Source organism: Mauremys mutica, chromosome 24 (genome assembly GCF_020497125.1).
Source record: "Mauremys mutica isolate MM-2020 ecotype Southern chromosome 24, ASM2049712v1, whole genome shotgun sequence".
Taxonomy (NCBI): domain Eukaryota; kingdom Metazoa; phylum Chordata; order Testudines; family Geoemydidae; genus Mauremys; species Mauremys mutica.
In genome coordinates this window covers 3422735-3442377 of record NC_059095.1, presented here as the reverse complement: position 1 = coordinate 3442377, position 19643 = coordinate 3422735, and the positions used below count along the sequence as shown (strand labels likewise).

Below are 19643 nucleotides of genomic sequence, written 5' to 3'. Positions count from 1 at the left end.
CGTGGGCGGCTGGAGGGGGGGCCGAGGGGGTTCCCTTGGCAGCGCGCTCAGCTGCTTTTCCCCGGCCTTCCCATGCAGCCATCGCCAAGCCCTCGTGAGTAACCTCTGCCTCGCTGCCCAGGGAAAACCTCCAGACAACTGGGCGCGCCCTGTCTCTTTCATTGTCTCCGTCCTCCTTGTCTGTCTGTCTGTCTACTTCCCTAGATCCCTCCTATTTTCTTTCTTTCTTTCTTTCTTTCTTTCTTTCTTTCTTTCTTTCTTTCTTTCTTTCTTCTGAATCTCTGTGGAATAAGGAAGGGTGAAAAATCTCCCAGGGGAATTGAATCAGAGGAATCATCTGCACATAAAAAAAGGTTTCAGACCCCCAAAGGACAATCCACTGGCCCCTCTCCTGCTCTGACAGAGGCTGCTGTAAATCAGGGGTAACTGCACGCAAGGCAAGGAACAATAGAGGCAAATCCAGTCCCAGGGGTTTCTGGCCAGGCGAAGGTGCCTGGCCCTAAAGGCCACGGGCATCCCTTTCTGTTGGATCTCTGTGCATTGGGCCAAGGTCCCGCTGTCTTGGATGGGATCATCTATGATACCCTGCCATGTGCAGGCCATGCCCACGGGTGACTGAGCCTTCTCCAGCTGAGCTGGGTGAGCCCCAGGGGGGCGTGTGACCACATGGAGCATTCTCTCTCCACTAGTCAGTCAGGCACTAACGAGGATTCCTTCCCCAACACACTCCTATTTAAAGCCCATGACCTTTCAGTGCCCACCCGGGAGTAGGAAACCAGCACGTGCTCTGGAAACCTCCATCCTCCTCAGCCTCTTCCTGAGCCCAGTCAGGGCACATCACCGCAACTGACATTCAGCAAGGGCTTGTGTAGGTGAGCAAAGGTCCCTTTGGGGCTGCCCAATGGATCTCTCCAGTCGAAGAGATGGGGCGGGGGGGGGGGAGAAATGGGAACCTTTGTCCGTCTCCTGTCACAGCCCCCTCCTGCCCAGATCCTCTTGTCTTCTCTACCGCACCGGATGTGTGGGGTGATGCCGGCCTCATTGGGACCCAAGAGGTCCCTCCATATTCACTTCTTCCCTGGGGAGGCTGGGGACAGAACTAACCTACTGAGGTAGGTCAGAACGTTCCACCATGATTTGAAGTGTTTGCGCAGCCCTTGCACAACAGGGGTGTGGGGGGGGGGGGAGCTTGTCTGTCACCAAATAGATGATTTAAAATAATGATTAATAATAATGTTATTGGGGACCGGGCGACACCTTCTGCGGGGTCACAGCTGGCCATGTCAGTTCCCCTCTGTTTGGGTCTGGTTTCTAATGGGAAATGATGCATAACCCTTGATGGGGTGGGGGCAATTTAAGGGGGGGCACATGACTGCCCCATGCATCCCTTCTGGGAGGGGGTAAACATGGGGGAAATTGAAACTTGCCTACTGACTATGGTTGGACATTTGCTGGCAGCCAGAGCAGGTGAGAAGCCCTGTCCCGTGGGTGCCTGGCCAGCGGTTGGCAGGGGGAGGCTGCGGCTGGGAGCTGTTTTGCCTGGGGGTGTAAGCCTGGGAGCGAGGGTTGGCAGAGGGAGCTCAGCGCAGACTGCAGCCCCAGTAGACCGTCTGCTTCGTGCCCCTGTGGCGAGCGCAGAGAGGGGAAGGCGCTGAGATGCGTCAAGCGGGACTGAGCCCAGGCAGCCAATGGCACGTAGAGACAGCAGGGGACTGGGTGGGCTCTGCCCTGCTACATCAGTGCTTCGGGGAGCAGGACCAAAGAGAAGGGGCACGTGACGCAGCATGCGCCCGTGCATCGTGTGTGTGCGTGTGTGTGCGCGTGCGAGAGAGAGAGCGAGAGCAATCCTGGCTGGAGGCCGAAGCATGAGGCACAATTGTTACCAGGGCAGGTGACTGACCGTTAGAACAAATGGCCAAGGGCCGTGGCAGATTCTCCATCTCTCGATCAGGGACGTCATTTCACACCAGTGTGGTGCCGGGTGCAGGGGGACCCAAAGTTGTCATCACATAGCCCATGGTACGGGATTGGATTGTATCCTGCCAAGCCTGGCAGCGATGTGCCAAAAGTGGAAACCATAATGGAGCACACAGACCTACGGGAAGTCCAAGGAGAGGGCAACCAAGGCCTGAGGAGGGCAACTGCCCCCTTTGCCCCATAGCAAATGATGTCCCTGCTATCGATGGCCTTTCTGGAGGATGCTTTAGTCAAACCCATGTCACCGGGCTCGATACAGGGGCAGCTGGTCTGCGCTGCACCAGAGGCCGGAGCAGGGGATCTAATGGTCCCTTCCAACCTTACCACCTACGGAGGGGGTGTGAGCGGTTGCCCGGGAAGGGGAGATTAATTGTCTGAGCGAGGTGAGCTCGGGGGTTCTGTGAGACCGGGCGGGTGTGATTTCTATGGGCTGTGTATTTATATAGAAAATCATTGTTCGTGCTCTCACGCCATGCGCCCTGCAGAGCATTAACCCTGACCTCATGGTGCTGAAGTGTTTTGCTATTAACAAGGAGAGAGAGTTTTGTCCTTGGTCGTTTAAGAAAATAGCCACCCTTCCAACGGGGAGGATAGTTCAATTTCCTTCCCGTCCCCAAAGCCTTATTTAAGAAAGAGCTGCTGGGAACTAAACTCAGGCCAGGTGAGAAAAGCCTCGTCTTACCCTCTGTTGCAAGAAGCGAAGTAACTGCAGTGGGCCGGTGTCTTGTCAGCCTTTGCAGGCTAAGCAGGGCTGAGGCTGGCCAAGGCACGGATGGGAGGTTGTTCCTTGTGAGCAGGGCTGGGTTTACAATGGCGCCATGGAGCTGGGCCCATGCTCAGAAGGGCCCCGGGCTACTCCGCGTGCACTGCGCCCCGAGACCCTGCTGGGTCCCCCCGCCCACCACTTGGCCTTCCTGCCAGCTGGCCGAGGGCTCCTCTCTGCCCCATGGCCGGACCCCAGTGCACCTCCGGCTCTGGGCAGTCTCTGCTTCCCACCACCTGTGGGGCCCGGTCTGTCTCCCCGGAGCTGAGCCGCCTGGGACTGGGGCAGAAGCCTGGCCAGTCTCGGCCAGTTGAGGGGTGGGGACAGTGTGGGGGGCTTGGCTGGGCCACTCTAGGCAATTGGATCCTGAGGGAGCCTGGCTGGGGCAGCCACGGGCCTGGCTGATCGCATCACTCCCGAGGGGCTGGAGCGATTCCCTGCCCTGGCTGCGCTGCCGGCTCAGCCCCGCAGACACAGTCGTCTCCCAGCAGGGCCGGTGAGTGCAGTCGGGAGGCAGGACATGGGGGAGTGGGAAGATGTGTGTGTTGGGGCACTAGGGAGTGGGGGTTCTGTGGGGGGTGCTGGGCTGTGGGGGGCAGGGAAGATGTGTGTGTTGGGGCACTAGGGAGTGGGGGTTCTGTGGGGGGGGTGCTGGGCTGTGAGGGGGCAGGGAAGATGTGTGTGTTGGGGCACTAGGGAGTGGGGGTTCTGTGGGGGGGGTGCTGGGCAGTTGTGGTGGGGCTGGGGCAGGGGGGCGCTGGGCAGGGGTGATGGTGTGCAGGCTGCTGTGCAGTTGCGGGGGGGGTCTGGCAGGGGGCGCTGGGCATAGGGAGTGGGGGGGGTGTTCGTGTTGGGCGGGGGGCTGTGTGGCATGACATGGGCCCGCCCCGAGGGGAAGGGGCAGGCTGGCTGGCAGCAGAGGGCCGAGTGGGCCACTGTGCATCTGGCACCTGCCAGTTTGTAAATAGTGCCCTTGCACTGGGCTGGGCGGAGCGGGGCCGCCTCTGTCATGCCCCATTGCCCCTGGCCGGCCCCTCGCTCTGGGGACCAACCTCCCCGCGCCAGGCTCCATTGCCCCCATGGGGGTCCACAGATATGTTTGGCGCCAGGCCCACAAAAGGTTAATCCAGCCCTGCTTGTGAGTCAATCCTTTAGCTGCGTGGTGGCAGGTGCCACCACATATGATGGTGCTTGTTCAAGATCCCACATCCCTTCTGTGCAAAGTGCTTCTTATCCCAAGCCACTGCACAGCTGCACCCCAGAGGAGGCTGCATTTCAGGTTCAGAGGAAGGGATTTTTTTTCAATAGAGGCTTTGTGACACTGAGCTGGGCTCTCCACGTGGAAAATGTTCTATCTCAATGTCTATTAAGATTACGTATTAGCCGGCCAGCCTCTGTATTAAATAATGCCGCTTAGAGGACAGAATGTCTGTGCCTGGTACAAGATCCGTGTTGTACAACATGGTCATCGAGAATCTGGAAAGGGGGTGAACAGGGAGGTGGCAAAGTTTGCAGATGATACAATATCACTTTGGAGAGTTAAATCCAGAGCTGGCTGTGAAGAGTTACAAAGGGATCTCACTAAACTGGGTGACTGGGCAGCAAAACGGCAGATGAAATTCAGTGTTGATCAGTGCAAAGTAACGCACGTTGGAAACCATAATCCCAACGGTACCCAAACAATAAGAGTCTAAATTAGCTGTTATCACTCAAAAAAAAAAGATCCTGGAGCCATCGTAAGTAGTTCTCTGAAAACATCTGCTCATTCTGCAGCGAACAGAATGGTAGGAGGCATTAGGCAAGAGACAGATAAAACAGAAAATACAATGCCACTGTCGAAATCCGTGGGACCCCCACACCTTGAGCACTGCACGCAGTTCTGGTCACCCCAGCTCCAAAAAGGTATATTAGACTTGGAAAAGGTACAGAGAAGGGCAACAAAAATGATCAGGGGTATGGAACAGCTTCCATATACATTGAGATTTAAAAGACTGGGACTGTTCATCTTAGAAAAGAGACGACTAACGGGGGCTATGATAGAGGGCTATAAAAGCATGACTGGTGTGAAGGAAGTGTCATTTACCCCTTCACATAACACAATAGCCAAGGGTCACTCAATGAAATCAATAGGCAACAGGTTTAAAATAAACACAAAGAAGTACTTCTTCACACAACGCACAGTCAACCTGTGGAACTCATTGCCAGGGGATGTTGTGAGACCAAAAATATAACTGTTCAAAAAAGAATTAGCTAAATTCTTGGGGGATAAATCCACCAAGGGATTGTCCAGGTGTCCCTAAACTTCTGTTTGCCAGAAGCTGGGAGTGGACAACACAGGATGGATCACTCAATAAACTGTTCATTCCCTCTGAAGCATCCATCCCTGGCCACTGTCGGAAGACAGGATGCTGGGCTAGATGGACCATTGGTCTGACCCAGTGTGGCCGTTCTTATGTTCGTATCTGCATTGTTATTGCCAAGGAATTATAATGCTCTAGGGATTGCAACTCTCATCCTTATGGCTTCATGTAGATCTTTGCACCCTGGCTAACACAGTTGGTACAAGGAGGAGCCTCTGTATCCCATGTGCTAAAGCAGGACAGAACCTTGTGGCTGCTTGAACTGGGGTTTGAAGAAGGCAGCTAACTGCAGTGGATATAGCTGTGCTGGAGAAGGGGTTCCCAGAGCAGGAATATCTTGGTTGTGGGGGGAGGGTGCTACACTGGAGGGATAAGGCTGGGTTGTGGGGGGCTGGGAGGTTGTTCATCATGGGCTGAGCCAGATTTCAGGGGATGGGGCTAGAGGTGGGTTTTGGAGGGGGATTCTCATGGCCAGGAGAACTGGGTTGAGGAGCGAGTGGAGAGGTTACCTAGAGCAGAGCTGGCTGGGTTGCTGGTGGATGGGAGGATGTGCATGCTGGATGGAGCTGGGTTGCAGGTATTAGGGTGGGGCTGGTTTTTGGAGGGGTCGTCATGGCAGCAGCGGGCTGGCGCTGGGTTTGGCAGGGTTCCCATGGTAGTGATGGGGGTGGAGCTGGGTTTTGGAGGGGTTGTCATGGCAGTGATGTGGGTGGGGCTGGATCACAGTAGCAATTCTTTCCATCCACACTCTGGAGCGTTCAAGCCCTGGAAACCCCAGAGGTGCCAGGCCAGACATTTTAATCAACTGTCATTACATGGCCGGGCAATACATTTTCCCTGGTGGAGATATTTGTATTGATGTCCTGACAGGAGGAAAGATTTAATAAAGCCCATTTATGATGACATCAATAGAACCTATTAGTGAAACATCGGCTAAGTGATGGTTAATAAAATATTTACTTGGCTCCATCTCAGAGGACCACTCGGCGATGCGGCGATGCGCTCTCCCTGACCTAATTTGGGAGCCCACAGGAAACGCTGACCCCAAAAGCTGCTCCAGCCTCAACGTGTCTGAAACGCCTCTTGCTCCTGTGTCTCTGCCGCTGCGGACAGAGGATCCATTGCTGGGGTGAGGATGGCCATTGGCAATGTCCAAAATGGGTTTGCGGAGAGAAGCTGGATTGGGGTATTTCCAGCAGCTGGAGGAGCAGCTTCGTGAGGATTGCAAGCTAGAGAGAGATGAAATCGCAGGTAACATATGAAATAAGTGAAAGGCTGGGAGTGGTGTCTAGTTGTTAGTGCAGGGAACTGGGAGCCCGAACGCCAGGGTTCTGTTCCCGGGGAGGGGAGGGGAGTCTAGGGATTAAAGCAGGGGGTTGTGAGTCTCCTTCCAGCGTTAGGTCTGGGAGTGGAGTGTGCTCTAGTGATTAGTGGGGGTGGGGGGAAGGGCTGGGAATTAGGATGCCTGGGTTCCACTTTTGTGAGGCGGCCTCTTGTGTTCTATCCCCAGCGCTGTTGGGGAATATTGCCTAGTGGTTAGTGTTCGGTGGGACTGGGAGTCAGGACACCTGGGTTCTGTTGACTCACACGTGACCTTGAACAAATTGCTCCTGGGCCTTTGCTTGCCCCAGCCAGAAGACGACACCACGTTTGTCAGGGGAGGGAGGGGAGTTGTGAGGCTCTGTGGAGGTTGGCAACGTGCTCAGGAGGAGCCCAGAGAAGAGCTGGGTATAGAGTCCCTGGCAGGATGTCTCGGGGAGGTGCTGGAGTCGCAGCCCCAGCTGAGCTGCACTAGAACCAAGTAATTCTGGGGGTCGTGGCTCTTCCTTGGGTTTCTTCTGCGGGCCCCCGGGGAGCAGTCAGGTGGGCGGGCGGCAGCACAGGGATTAATAGAGCTGCCAGCTTCCTGGCGCCTTCGCCTTCTGCCCCCCTGCCCGAGGGGCCGGGTGAATGACACAGGCAGGGACGTGGAAGGGGGAAGGGAGGGATAAGCCAATTCTCATTTACCCCTTTGCTGCCCCATTCCCACGGCTGGAAAGTAACGAGGCCAAGATTAATGGAAGTTCTCCAGCCCACAGTGGACAGTGTGAAACCTGCAACCTCCGTCAGCCTCAGAAACCAGCAGTAATTAACACATGGTGACAGGGATGGAATTAGAAACCAACCCAGACACTTAAGAGCCAGGCCTGGAGGGGGCATTAAGGCCCCACATTGTCCCCAGCTTTCACCATTAGACATGCTGCCCCTCCCAGCTGGGAATGGAACTCAGGAGTCCTGGTTCCCTGCCCCCACCAGCTGCTCCGAGCACCAGGTAACACTCCCTTCTGATCTACGGTAGCACAGAGGCGTCCCAACTCCCAGTGCTATCCTGGTCCTTCCACTAGAGCCCACTAGCGTCCCAGGGCCGAAAATGGAACTCAGGAGTCCTGGCTCCCGGCACCCTATGGGCCACTCATAGGAAGGCCCTGGGAAGTGGGGCCAGCTCCCCACCAGTGCTGCCCTGGCTCCTGACATCCAGGACAACCCACACGCCCGGTTGCACGTTCAGTCGTGGGCCGTCTGCACAGAAGCACTTTTCCCTTGTCCACTTGATCCTGGCACGAGAAGGGTTAACAGGCTTTGGATTCTCCAGCCTTGCCCCCGTCCCTTTGGGTTATGGGTGAGGCAGGTCTGGGTCTCGTCTCCTCTCCCCCCCCCCGCCCCCATCCTGACCCCCAGGTGGCTCCCCAAGGGCGCCAGTCCATTGCGTGTTAAGGCATCCAGGGGTCCGTGTCCTTTGGAGGTGATGCCGTTAGCTCCCTGCCCCAGCCCCACAAAAGAGCCTTAAGGAATCTCAGCCCTGGGAGCTAAAGCCCTGATCTTGGCTGGGGGCGGTGGGACCTACCATGCCACCCTCCGCCTCTGTATCCCCTCTCTCCCCTGCCCTCCAGGACTCGCTCCCTGAGCAATGGGTGCTAGAGAGGGGAGAAGGCTCCTCTCACCAGCCCAGGGTCATCCCTCTCCGTATATTCCCCAGCACTGCGTCCATGGTGCTTTCAAACACCCCCCGGGGCCTCCGTCATCCCCCTTGGCAAACGCTTCCTCTGGCTGGTAGATTTCTCCAGCAGGAGGCGTTTTCCCTGCTTTCCTCCTCCTCGGCTCTCTCAGACCTTCCCCGCCAATGGGCCCCTCACCCTGGTGTCCGTTCCCCTCGCTCCACACGCACGTGCTGACTCAGCTGCTGGCCTGTGTTGCCATTTCCACACTGGGGTTTGCACGGCCAGGCAGGAGGGGCAGCGCCGGTTCTGGCTCCCGGCAAGAAGCAGGAGGGTAACCCGGAGGAATCCTTGCAAATGCTTTGTGCCCTGGGGCAAGGGGGGTATGTTTTGCGGGCTGGGGGGGGACGGCAGGCCTTTGAGACGCCCTCGCTGATGGCTGGCTCTCTCCAGCTCCTGAGGCACGCCCGGGCCAGAGTGAAGATGGGACAAGCCGAAGAGCCGGAAGGGCAGCTCGGTGGGATGCAGAGCGGAGGCAGAGGGGTGTGATGTCTTGTGGCTCATCCCTGCTACTGACTAGAACATGTGAGGTCCTGGCCAGTGATGCTGGGCAATGGGAAGACAAGGCCTGAATGAATCATGACGCGTAACAGGCGGATGCCCCAAAGTGAGCGGCAGACGTGATGGTGACAGGCAGATTAAAAGTTGTGCCCTATGATTCACGTAGGGCTTGTCTTCACTGCGGAGTGAGGTCAGGTTACAGCTCGAGTCCCGTCCACACACAGCCCAAACCCGTCACTCCAGCAGAGTGGTGCTTTTACCAGCAGTTGGCTGGCTGGCTACAGCTCAAGCGAGCAACACATCAGCGGCTGACAGTGCTATTTCAGCGGGAGGCTGCTCTCACTTGGGCTGGGCTAACACTGGAGTGTAGATACCTGGAGTTAACCCTGCAGGGAGACCAGACCAGATGGCAAGCTCTTGGGGGGGGGGGGGACACTGCCTTTCATTGCTTGTGTGTACAGCACCGAGCGCTGGGGGAGGGCCCGGGGTGCAGCTGCTGATTGGAGCCTCTGGGCCATGCTGCAAAGCATCCAGCAATCGTGGGCATTTGCGAGGCAAATGGGCCCCATCCCTCTTAAAGGGAAAGGATCCTGCTTTTAATTAACATGGCTCAAAATGTGGAGGGAGGGGGCAAGCCTCAGACACTGAGGCCTGCTTCCCCGCTGCCCACCCCACATTATGCAATTGTTTGCACCAGTGGAAAGGGAGGTGTCCACTCTGATCTGGGAGCAGTTTGCACCTTCTTAGCCTGGGTGTCAATGGCTGGGCAAGGCTTGGGGGGATGGGGGATCAGGCCTCCAGTCTCTGGCTGGGTGCGTCCCGCTCTAAGTGCGTGTCCTTTGTAGCCAGCCCGCCAGGTTCATTTTTCCTCCCCATCAAAATATTAAAAAGAAATTGGAGACCATTTTCGTGCAATAAATTTGGCACAATGGAGAGAAAATGATCTGGTTCTGGAGCCTTGCCAGCATCCCCATATATAATACTCCGTGGCTGGGTGCTTGCCCTCCACAGGTAGTAAAATATCCTCTTCTGCTCTGACAGTGCCGCTCCCCCCCGGGACTGAATAGCAGGCTGCTTGTTCACGGCATTGCCTCTGCCCCAGAGAACAGTGCCCCCCCACCCCCCAGCCGCCCCAGGCGCTTTGGCTTTACAAGGAAGGGAAACACGCTAGTTCTTAAAAACCTCCAGCGATGGGGGTTCCACGACCTTCCTTGGAAGCCTGTTCCAGAGCATAACTACCCTGAAAGTTTGTCCTAATATCTAAGCTAAATCTCCCTTGCTGCAGATTATTCCCTATCTTCTGTGGACAGGGAGAACAATTGATCACCGTCCCCTTTATAACAGCCCTTAATATATTTGAAGATTCTTATCAGCCTCCCCCTCCCCCTCTTTTCTCAAGACCGAACATGCCCAGCTTTTAAATGTTTCCCTCCGAGCTCAGGATTTCTAACCCTTTGATCATTTTTGTAGCTGTCCTCTGGGCTCTCTCCAATTTGTCCACATCTTTCTGAAGGTGCAGTGCCCAGAACTGAACGCAGTGCTCCAACTGAGGCCTCACCAGTGCTGACTAGAGCAGGACAATTACCTCCCGGGTCTTGCATATGACACTCCTGCTGATACGCCCCACAGATATAACTGCATCACATTGCTGACTCTCATTCAATCTGTGATCCACTATAACCCCCTAGATCCTTTTTAGCTGTACTGTCGCCTCACCAGTTATTCCCCATTTTGTAGTTGTGCATTTGATTTTTCCTACTTACGTGTAGTACTTCACATTTGTCTGTATTGATTTTCATCTCGTTGATTTCAGACCCATTCTCCAAACTGTTAAGGTCATTTGAATTCTAATCCTGTCCTCCAAAGTGCTTCCAACCCCACCCAGCTTGGTGCCAGCTGTGAATGTTATAAGCTTCCTCTCCACTCAGTGATCCAAGTCATTAATGAAAATATTGACTAGTACTGGAGGCAGGACTGAGCCCCGGGGTACCCCACTCGGGACGCCCTCCCAGTTTGACAGTGAACCACTGATAACTGCTCTCTCAGTACGTTCTTTCAACTACTTGTGCACCCATCTTCTGTTTCCATCGAGACCACATTTCCCTGGTTTGCTTATGGGAATGTCACATGGGACTGTGTCAAAAGCCTGACTAGAATCAAGATAGATCACGTCTCCTGCTCCCCCCATCCATTAGACCAGTAATCCATCAAAGAAGGAAATTGGCTTGGTTTGGCATGATTTGTTCTTGACAAAGCCGTGCTGGCTACTCCTTAGAACCCCATTATCTTCTCGGTGCTTACAAACTGATTGCTTAATAATTTATTCCAGTATCTTTCCAGGTATCAAAGTTAAGATGACTGGTCTATAATTCTAGGGTTCCGATTTGTTCCCTATTTTAAAGATAAGTGCAATGTTTGTCCTTCTCCAGTCCCCTCGGACCTCATCTGTCCTCCACAGGTTCTCAAAGATAATTGCTAACAGTTCCGAGATTGCTTCAGCTAGTTCCCTAAGTACCCTACGGTGAAATTCATCCGGCCCTGCTGACTTGAATACATCTCACGTCTCTATATTCTTTAATCCATTTCCACTTCCTCCTTGTTAATATTATTTGTGTTGCGTATCTGGTCACCATTAACCTTTTCAGTGAAATCTGAAGCAACATTCACACCAAACATCTCAGCCTTCTGGATCTCATCCATAATTAGCTCTCCTTACCCCATCGGTAGGGGACTTCCATCACTTATAGCCGTGTAAATGAAGATTGGATCTTTCTAAAAGACATGCTTTAGCTCAGCCACATGCTCTGCTCAGACATGGTGCAGGAATGACCGGTTGAAATTCTGTGCCCTGTGTTACGCAGGAGGTTAGATTAGCTGATCATAAGGGTCCATCTGGCCTTTAAATTTGAGTCATTAATTATTGCAAGAAGGGGAAAAAATCTTAAACTCTAGTCTTGTCACGTAAAAAGTTTTTCAGTTTCTGAACTGGGCTGCAAAGTCCCACCGAACACTAGCCTTAAAGGATGTGTCTAACCCTATAATGCTGCATACAGTGGCTCTGCACACGGATTCTGTACCAGACCTATGGCAGGTTGGGAGTGATTTTTATTGCTGATTTATAGCAGTCTGATCCCTAATGTGGAGGCAGTTACACTGGTCTAAGGGTGCCTTAGGTCAGTACCACGTATGCCCCTTGCCATGTGGGAACAGCTCTGCTAGTACATGTCAGGATAACTGGATCCACACGAGGGCAGGTTGCACCGCTTTACGTATACAGGGAACGTTAAAGTGGTTCAACTTTCTAGTGTAGACAAGGCCCCAAAGTGGCACCAGTTTACCTACACTGGTCTCAAGTCATATCTTCAGTGTGACGTTGTGGGTAGCTCTGGGCTGGCTGTTTGCGTGAGTCTGTTGTCACTCCTCCAGGCTGATGATTTCTGTTTGCTTCCCCCCCCCCCCAGGTGTTTAGGGAACCCAATGGCACCTGGTGCCCAGGAGACAGAGAGAGCAGGAGCCCTCGCTAGAACCGCTGTTCCCCATCCCCACGCAGACACGCCCCGGGGGCTCTAAGAGCCAGAGGCCGATTCCAGCCGGGCGCCCCTGGCGCGGAGCAGGTAAGGTGCAGGATGGCAAGGCCAGGCCCAGGTGCCCAGAGGTTGGGGCTCCTGCAGATCCAGTGATCTCCCCTGGGTGTGTTTTGGTGGCAGTAGAGGGGCTCCCTTTTCCTGGCCGCAGGGCAGGCCGGGAGGTCCCTGCCGGCTTCACCTGCCCAGGGAGTGAGATGATGGGTGGGGTGTGGGGGGCCTGGAAGGGCTCCCCCAGGCTGTGCTCTGGGACTGGGCTGGTTCCAGCTGAGCTGCCTTGGCCTTGCTGCTGCAGGGCGATGGGGGGGGGGCAGCTCAGACCCCCCCCCCCGCCGGCCAGGGGGGCAGGGAACATCTCCCCCCGTCGAGGGGGCGTGGCCCAGAGCCGGGGGAGGGAGCGGGGGGGTGCGTCATGAGGGTAGTTCTGGCCGAGCCCACCAATCAGGCGGCCGCCCGGGCTCCCCCAGCGCCCCGGGGAGCCGCGGCAGCGCGAGCGGGGCCGGGCCGGCCATGCCGCGGCGCTCGCAGGGAGCTGTCCCGCAGCACCACCCGCAGCGCGGCGCCTCGCCCCGCCAGCCCCCGCGGCGGCCGGGACCTGCCCTGCGCCACCAGCCCGCCGCGGGGCACCCGCCGCCGGCAGCGCTTCCCCGCGGGAGCCCCCGCGAGCTGCACCCCGGAGCCCCCGACCCGGGGGGGCCCGGCCCCCCCCAACGCTGCTGCTGCTGCTGCTGCTGCTGCGCATCGGAGCCGCCCCTTGCCCCGGGCGGCTGCCGCCTCCTGCGGGGTCAGCAGCCGGGCTGCGGAGCAGAGGAGCGGGCTCGCTGGGAGGAGCCCCCGTCTCAGCCGGGCGGCCCCGAGCAGCGCTTCCCCCGCCAGCCTCCGCCGCACCTGCCGCCGGCGGGGAGCGAACCGCCGCACCGGCTCGAGCGGTTACCGCAGCGCGGCCGCGGCCAGCAGCGAGCCGGGGGCGAGGCGGGGCGGCGAGCTCCGAGCCCGCCGCCGCCGCGCCAGCGGCTCGCCAACTTCTCCAGCCCCAGCGGCTCCTGCGCCTCGCAGCGCTGCGAGGGGCGGTCCCGGAGCCCCCCGGAACGGCAGGTAGGTGCGTGTGTGTGTGTGTGTGTGTGTGTAAAGCTCACACAATGCACCACTGGGGGGGGGGGGGGATCCATTGCAGCCGGCAGAGGAGAGATCAGTGAGGTGGGGAGAGAGAGAACCCGATAGACCCAATCCGGGGGGGGCGGTTCATGATGCTCGGCTGCAGGCAGATCTTTATCTGAAGAGCCCGGGACTTGCCAACGCAAATGTAGGTCCCAGGGTTGTGTGAAATACCCGATGCCTTTCTGGGTGGTTAGGAAGGGGGGGGAGATACACGGGTTCCTAGGAAACCGGGATATTTTTCTTTCCCGCTTCCCCCCCCCCCCCCCCACCGCTGGGTTTTAGAACATTTTCAGGACAGGCTCAAAGTTTGCCTCCTTCCCTGCCCGCATCGAGCCGTGGGAGCGCGGCGCTGGCCTGGCCGAGTGGGGTGGGCTCGTCCCTCAGCTCTGGCCGCTGAGCCCTGCTTCTTTCTGAGCCGAAGGCTGTGACGCTGAATGGGGGGGGGGGGATTCTTGAAAGTGGCTGAAAATTCAGTGCTGGGCTTTGTCCTTCTCTGAGAGGGTCTGTGCGCCCGGGCCCAAGGAATGATTCGGGGATAATGGGGTTTGTCAGGGTGTGACATGCTCTCTGGGGCCTTACCCGGCAGTTCTCAACCCGGGGGTCACAATCCCACAGGTGTCGGGGCCCCGCCCCCCCTGCGCTTCCTGCAGTGCGAAATGGGGGAAGGGGGGCAGGGTCCTGGCTAGCCCCCAGGGGGCTGGGAGGAGGGTGAGCTCTGTGTGGGGAAAGGGGCCTGGGTTTGGAGACGGTTGAGAATCCGTGTCCTTGTCACTCCCAGTCTCTTCCCTTAACCTTGAGTTTCACCCCGTTCTGTTTTCTGGCTGGCTGGTGGTTTTCCTGTCAATCGTAGCTAAGGTGCTGTTTGATTCCAGCTCCAGGTGAGTCCCAACCGCTCACACTCTGGGGTGGGGGAAATGGAAATAAACGGGCAGTAGCCTCACCTGCCTAGGGTCTGCTGACTTGTGTCTCTGACCCTCCTCACGTTGGTGTTCAGTGAACCTTGAGTGAGCAGGGGGCTCGGAATGAGGGGAGCGTTCTTCAAACGGAACTTTCTGATATCCCTGGCATTGGGCAGAGACCCAGTCAGGCCAAGGGAATTAGTAGCTGTGGCAGATAGAGGTGAGGATAGCTTGTGTGTGTGTATCTGTCGGCTCAGAGAACTACCCAAAGTAAAGGCTGGAGTTTTCAGTAGGAGCCTAAGTGAGTTAGGCGCATACATTCCATGGAATTCCAATGGCTAGGGAGCACCCAACTCCTTTTCCGCTCCTTTGAAAATCTCACTCAATATATTTGGGCTTGATCCAAAGCCATTGAGTTCAGTGAGTTTAAATCAGGCCTTTACATCTAACAAAGGTCTTCGTGTCTTATTCGATCTCAGCTGGACCGTCGGAATTTTCTCTTTTTTAATTAACCTACTGATTGATTGCAAGGTTTTCTCCAGAGGATAAAAGATCCCTGATAATTCATCAGAGAGACTGAAAAACCGAAATGCCTGATCTTTGTGCTTTTGCCTTTTGTAACTTCTCAAAAGGGATCCAAGACTTTAATATTAGAAGTCCTGAGTTGCGAGTAATGGCTTGTATTAGAAGGCGTTTGGAGCTTTTCCAGAGTAACACCTGGTTTGGTTTTTTAACATAATGTCACTTCCTAACGGAGTGGGAGTTTGGTCGGGCAGCGGCAGCCATGTGAAGATGGGCTAGCAAGTTTAGTGTCTGCAAACAGCTGCATCTCCAGGTAGGTGTTGACTTGGCCGGCTTAGCAGGTCAGTGTTTCTGCAGTGAAGTCCAGCCGTCCAAGCCTAGAACACTGCAGTAGCTTCACAGTATTATTTCCAAGCCTGGCTTGCAGAAAGAGGTGTGCGAAAGCCATTGAATTGCTATTGCAAAGTCAATTTATACGGCTATGAAAGGAAGGGGCCTCTCTCTCTCTCTCTCTCTCTCTGCACCCATTGGGTTTATAGAATTAGCAGCAATGTGCATTTAAAATGGTCTGTCACCAGCAGCTGTAGATCGCAGCGACTGGAGGGAGAAGGCTGGTGGGGACTTAGGATAAGGGGAACGGAAAATAGGAATGTCACACTCGTGTCTTCGCTGCCTCCATCACGGGCTGGGAGATGAATCAGAGCAGCGCTGGGGAAGAGGACCCCGAAATAGGTCCAAGAAGGGGGAGAATCAAATTTTTGAAAACTGCTTGATTAAATGTAGCTTTTTATCAGTATCGGTCAGTTCCACCCGCTGCGGGAAATTGTCTTTTTCGAGCAAGGGAAATCCTGCGCTGTTTTGCAGGACCTTTGAATGACACCCTTTGCTTTTAATACCCTTCCTCCCCTGCCCACACACACACAAAAAGTGATGGTGTCTTTCCATAAATGGTCCAGATCAGCTGGGGTAAATCAGCCCTAGTTCTGATTAAATCAGTGGGGCCAGATCCCCAACCGGTGTACATTTGCACCGCTCCATTGAAGCCAATGGGCCGGATCCCCACCTGTTATAAATCAGTGTCACTCTCTTGCTGTCAGTGATGCTTTCCTGATTTAAACCAGCGGAGGATCTGGCCCAGACTGTTGCAATGGTGATGGGTCAGTGATGAGATCAAAATCTACCCTTTTTGATTTTGTTCAGCTAAGGGACCGGTCGTGGCCTGAGAATATTTGATAACTGCCTCTTATATGGGGATTGTGGGAGGTTTTAAAAAAAAAACCATAATAAGGAACCTTTGTATGGCTGCAGATCCAGGCTTCGTGACTTGTCCTGAGCCGCATTTGTTTGCCGAGAAAGGCCTTCTAATCTGTTACAACTGGGGGACTAGGTGTGCAAAGGGAGGCTACAACCATGCAAAGGGAGGCAGGCAGCATTGAGCAAGAAAGCTGGGATCCCAGGGAAGGGAACTGCCCATCCAGTGACAGTCATGGGGTTCCCCACTACGGAGGCGAGTCCTGCGACACCGACGCATGTGCAGCTCCCGATTTATGTAATTTGAGTATTTCCCGCAATAAAATGCAGCCACGCCAAAGTCAAGTCCGAAATGCATCTCAGCGTTGCGCCTGGATCTTAAAGCGACGGGGTCTATAAAAGGACACTCTTGCCCCCAAATAAGCATCCCTGGCCTGCTCTTCCCCCCAGCCCCTGCCAATCACAGCCCCAGGGAAGCTGGTAAGCTAGGAAGAGGCTTTGCAATCTGCCCTTAAGAAGGGGTGGGATGTGTGTGTTTGTCTCTCTCTCTCTCATAGACACCCCTCTCCTAGTGAGTTGTGTCTGTATCAGCAATGGAGGAGCTCTGATGTATGGGCCCGATCCTGCAAGGCTTTCTTTGCTCAGCTGGCTGGCTCTGGCAGGGTGCTTGTGGGAGGGAAGGCTCCTGGCAGAGGGGAAAAGGGTTTTCAGGATCAGAACCACTGCCTGGATCCTCTGATCTCCGTGGAAGCAGGAAGGGGGATTTCTAGAACATGCTTTGCTGTTCTGTGACTTTCACCGAGGATGGCAAAGTGCATCCCAAAGACAACGTAACGACCCCCTACCCCGACTCAATAAACAATAAAAAGCCCAGGCCTGGGCAGGGGGTGGCAGCGCCCATTAGCATCAGGTGAGCAGGCAGGGGACGCGTGGCTGAAGGTCGCGCAGTGAGTCGGGGACAGACCTGCGAACAGACCCAAGGCAGCGAGATTCCAAATCGCCTCTGTTATTCCCCCTAACCTGTGTTCTCCTGACAGCTGGGAGTAGAACCCAGGAGTCCTGCCTCCGCCTGCCCCATTAGCCCACCCTCCACTAAAGCGAGGTTCGGAGTGATACAGACGCTAAAAGCGCAGCTGTGCCGTCTCCCGTAGCCAATGAAAGGAAAGGGCGTGGGGTCTTTCGCTTTCAGGGTCAGGGCTGCTCTGCTCTGACCAGTTGTTGCGTGACCTTGGCCAAGCCACTTCCTTCTTTGGGCCTCAGTTTCCCCATCGGTACAATGCAAGATAATCCCTGCCTAGCCTGTGCCCAAAGGGCTCCCAGCTCCTTGGTGGGGAGCTGGTGCAGAAGGGCACCTGCTAAAACCAAGAGGCAGCACAGCGCAGCCACAGTCTCAGTCCGTTGCATGTCCTCAGTCTCCATTTAAAGGCTCGTTAACGAGGTGCTGAGCAATGGGCCGGATCCTCCCTTGGTTTGAACGGGGCCTGAAGGGGCCAGGCACCATGGCCCAGCCTGTGGGCCTGCGTCAGCAGCTCGCGGGGGGGGGGGAGAAGGGGGGACGGCTCCTCCTGTATGTTTGGGGACGTAGCCCCCGGCGCCGACCTCCCTTTGCTCTAAGCACTTTGTAATTAGTAGAGTGGCCCGAGTGCCATCTGTGTCTGGAGATAGAGAACAGGAATGTGCTGAGCCAAGCTGGGGCCGCGTTTATACAGGGCAGGAAACCAGTGGCAGCGCCTTCGCCCAGTGGGGGCTTTTCCAATTAACTTGATTGCAGAGGGGCCAAGAATTGAGTCTAAGGCGCAGAGTTTATTATATAACGTGACCCAGCAGCTGCAGGACCCACAGCAGATGCATTTAACCAGCTGTCCTTGCAAGGGCATTTCAGTTGTGGGAGGCAATGCTGTGCAAAAGCTCAGAGGCTCTGGACTGAGACTCAGAAAACCTGGGTTCTATTCCCAGCTCTGCCACTGGTCTGCTGGGTGACCTAGGGCAAGTCACTTCCCTTCTCCGTGCCTCAGTTTCCCCTCCCACCTTTGTGTGTGTTGCCTGCGGTATAAATCTTTGGGGTGGGGACTGTCTCTCACTATGTGTCCTGATACAAAGCTAGAACAAGCGTACGGAGGGAGTGCTGTATGCTAGGGAGAGTACACAACTGGGCCTCAGGACTCCTGGGTTCTCTTCTTGCCTTAAGGAGGGTGTGTGGCCTAGAGATTAAGGCACAGGGATGTCAGTCAGGACTCTTGGCTTCTAGCCCCAGCTCAGCACTTGGGCAAGTCACTTCCCTGCTCTGTGCCTCAGTTTCCCCACCTGTAAAAATGCGGATAGTGAGTTCTGCTTAGCTTCTGTGGTGACCGGCACCATGTAACTGCTGAGCACAATGGTCGTCTGCTATGAATAACTCCGGAGTGGTTGCCTTGTTGCGAATGCTTCTTTGTTCCATGCAGTGCTCCGGACCTGAGGCCCGTCGCCGAGTGGATAATCAGCTGTTCTAGCACATCCGTCAAATAGCATTTAAGAAAAGCCAATCCTGAGGTGGGAACTCGGTGCCAGTGCCAGACGACGTGTGACTTATGGCAACACGGTGTGGCTGTTTGTCTCCCTCTAGTGACTGGACCATATAGAGCAGTTTGAGTCAGTTACAGTCTTAAGGTGACTTTAGTGCGGGCAGTAGGGGCTGGGGATTTGAGCTCCCAGGTGCAATCCACACAAGCCGGGGTGTTGTTACAAGTGATGGCTTAAATGCACGATGCTGCAGAACAGCAGTTGCATATGAAGGTTCCCCAGGCTTTGCAGTTTGCCTGGTGATTTATGCTGAGAAGGCAAGAGAATGGATCATACCCTTGCACGTCCTGAGGGCTGGGGCAGTGGTTCACCGCTGCAGGGGATGCTGCCATAACCCCGCAGTGAGTTTCTCCCCTCTGTTTGCCATCAATCCCCACCCTACAGACGCATCTCTGAAAGATCAGAGAGCCGGCCTCCCTCCAGCCCCGTCCCCATCCACCCACCGTGGCCCCGACAGCTTGGCTGCTGAGCTTGGCTGTGCTGGGATGAAAGAGCAGAATCTCAGCGCTCCCCTCTGGCCCCTGCTGCGGCAGGACCGGAGCTCAGCCAAGAGGCCAAGGCCTGACCTCTGCCGTCACATACCCCGGTGTCGAGTGGCTCCCAGGAGTTCAACAACCAACAGCCAAATCCAGCGCAAAGTCCGTGGTGAGGGGAGCAGCCAGCAGGAAGAAGAGAGGCTGAGGGGGATTTTCCACCTCACAACCCCCACCCTCCCCAAACTGGATCCCGGCCAGATCCTGGCTTGATGGAGGGTGATCTCAGTGCGTGCAAGGTGATGCCGATGCTTTTCGAAATGGCATCCCCTGTGCACAAGGCCGGACAAGGCCACATCTGGTTTGGCTGGTAGCGGACAGAGGCCACGTCATAGAAGAACAGGACTGGCTGGCTTATCCCCAGACAAATGGCCGGCCACATGCGTGTGGATCTAGCTGGCTTTAGAAAGCCCTGGCACCAGTGGCGATGGAACAGTTTTTTATAGTGGGGGCGCTGACGGCGGAAACCATGTATTTGAGATGTTATAACTACTTCCAGCC

General features: G+C 55.6%; 1 protein-coding gene across 4 annotated transcripts in view; it reads left to right on the top strand.

Moving 5' to 3' along the window:
• Positions 1-298: 298 nt before the first annotated feature.
• Positions 299-19643, top strand: part of KCNN1 (potassium calcium-activated channel subfamily N member 1) — a 60162-nt gene continuing 40817 nt past the window's right edge. Inside the window, exons 1-3 of one of the 4 annotated variants that reach the window (XM_044998401.1) lie at positions 299-422; positions 6076-6229; positions 12098-12250. The gene's annotated coding sequence lies outside the window, so the exon portion shown is untranslated. Of the gene's footprint in view, positions 423-6075; positions 6352-12097; positions 12251-13274; positions 13316-14971; positions 15113-19643 lie in introns of those variants that run through there. The other 3 variants (XM_044998400.1, XM_044998403.1, XM_044998402.1) reach the window with 3 other exon arrangements.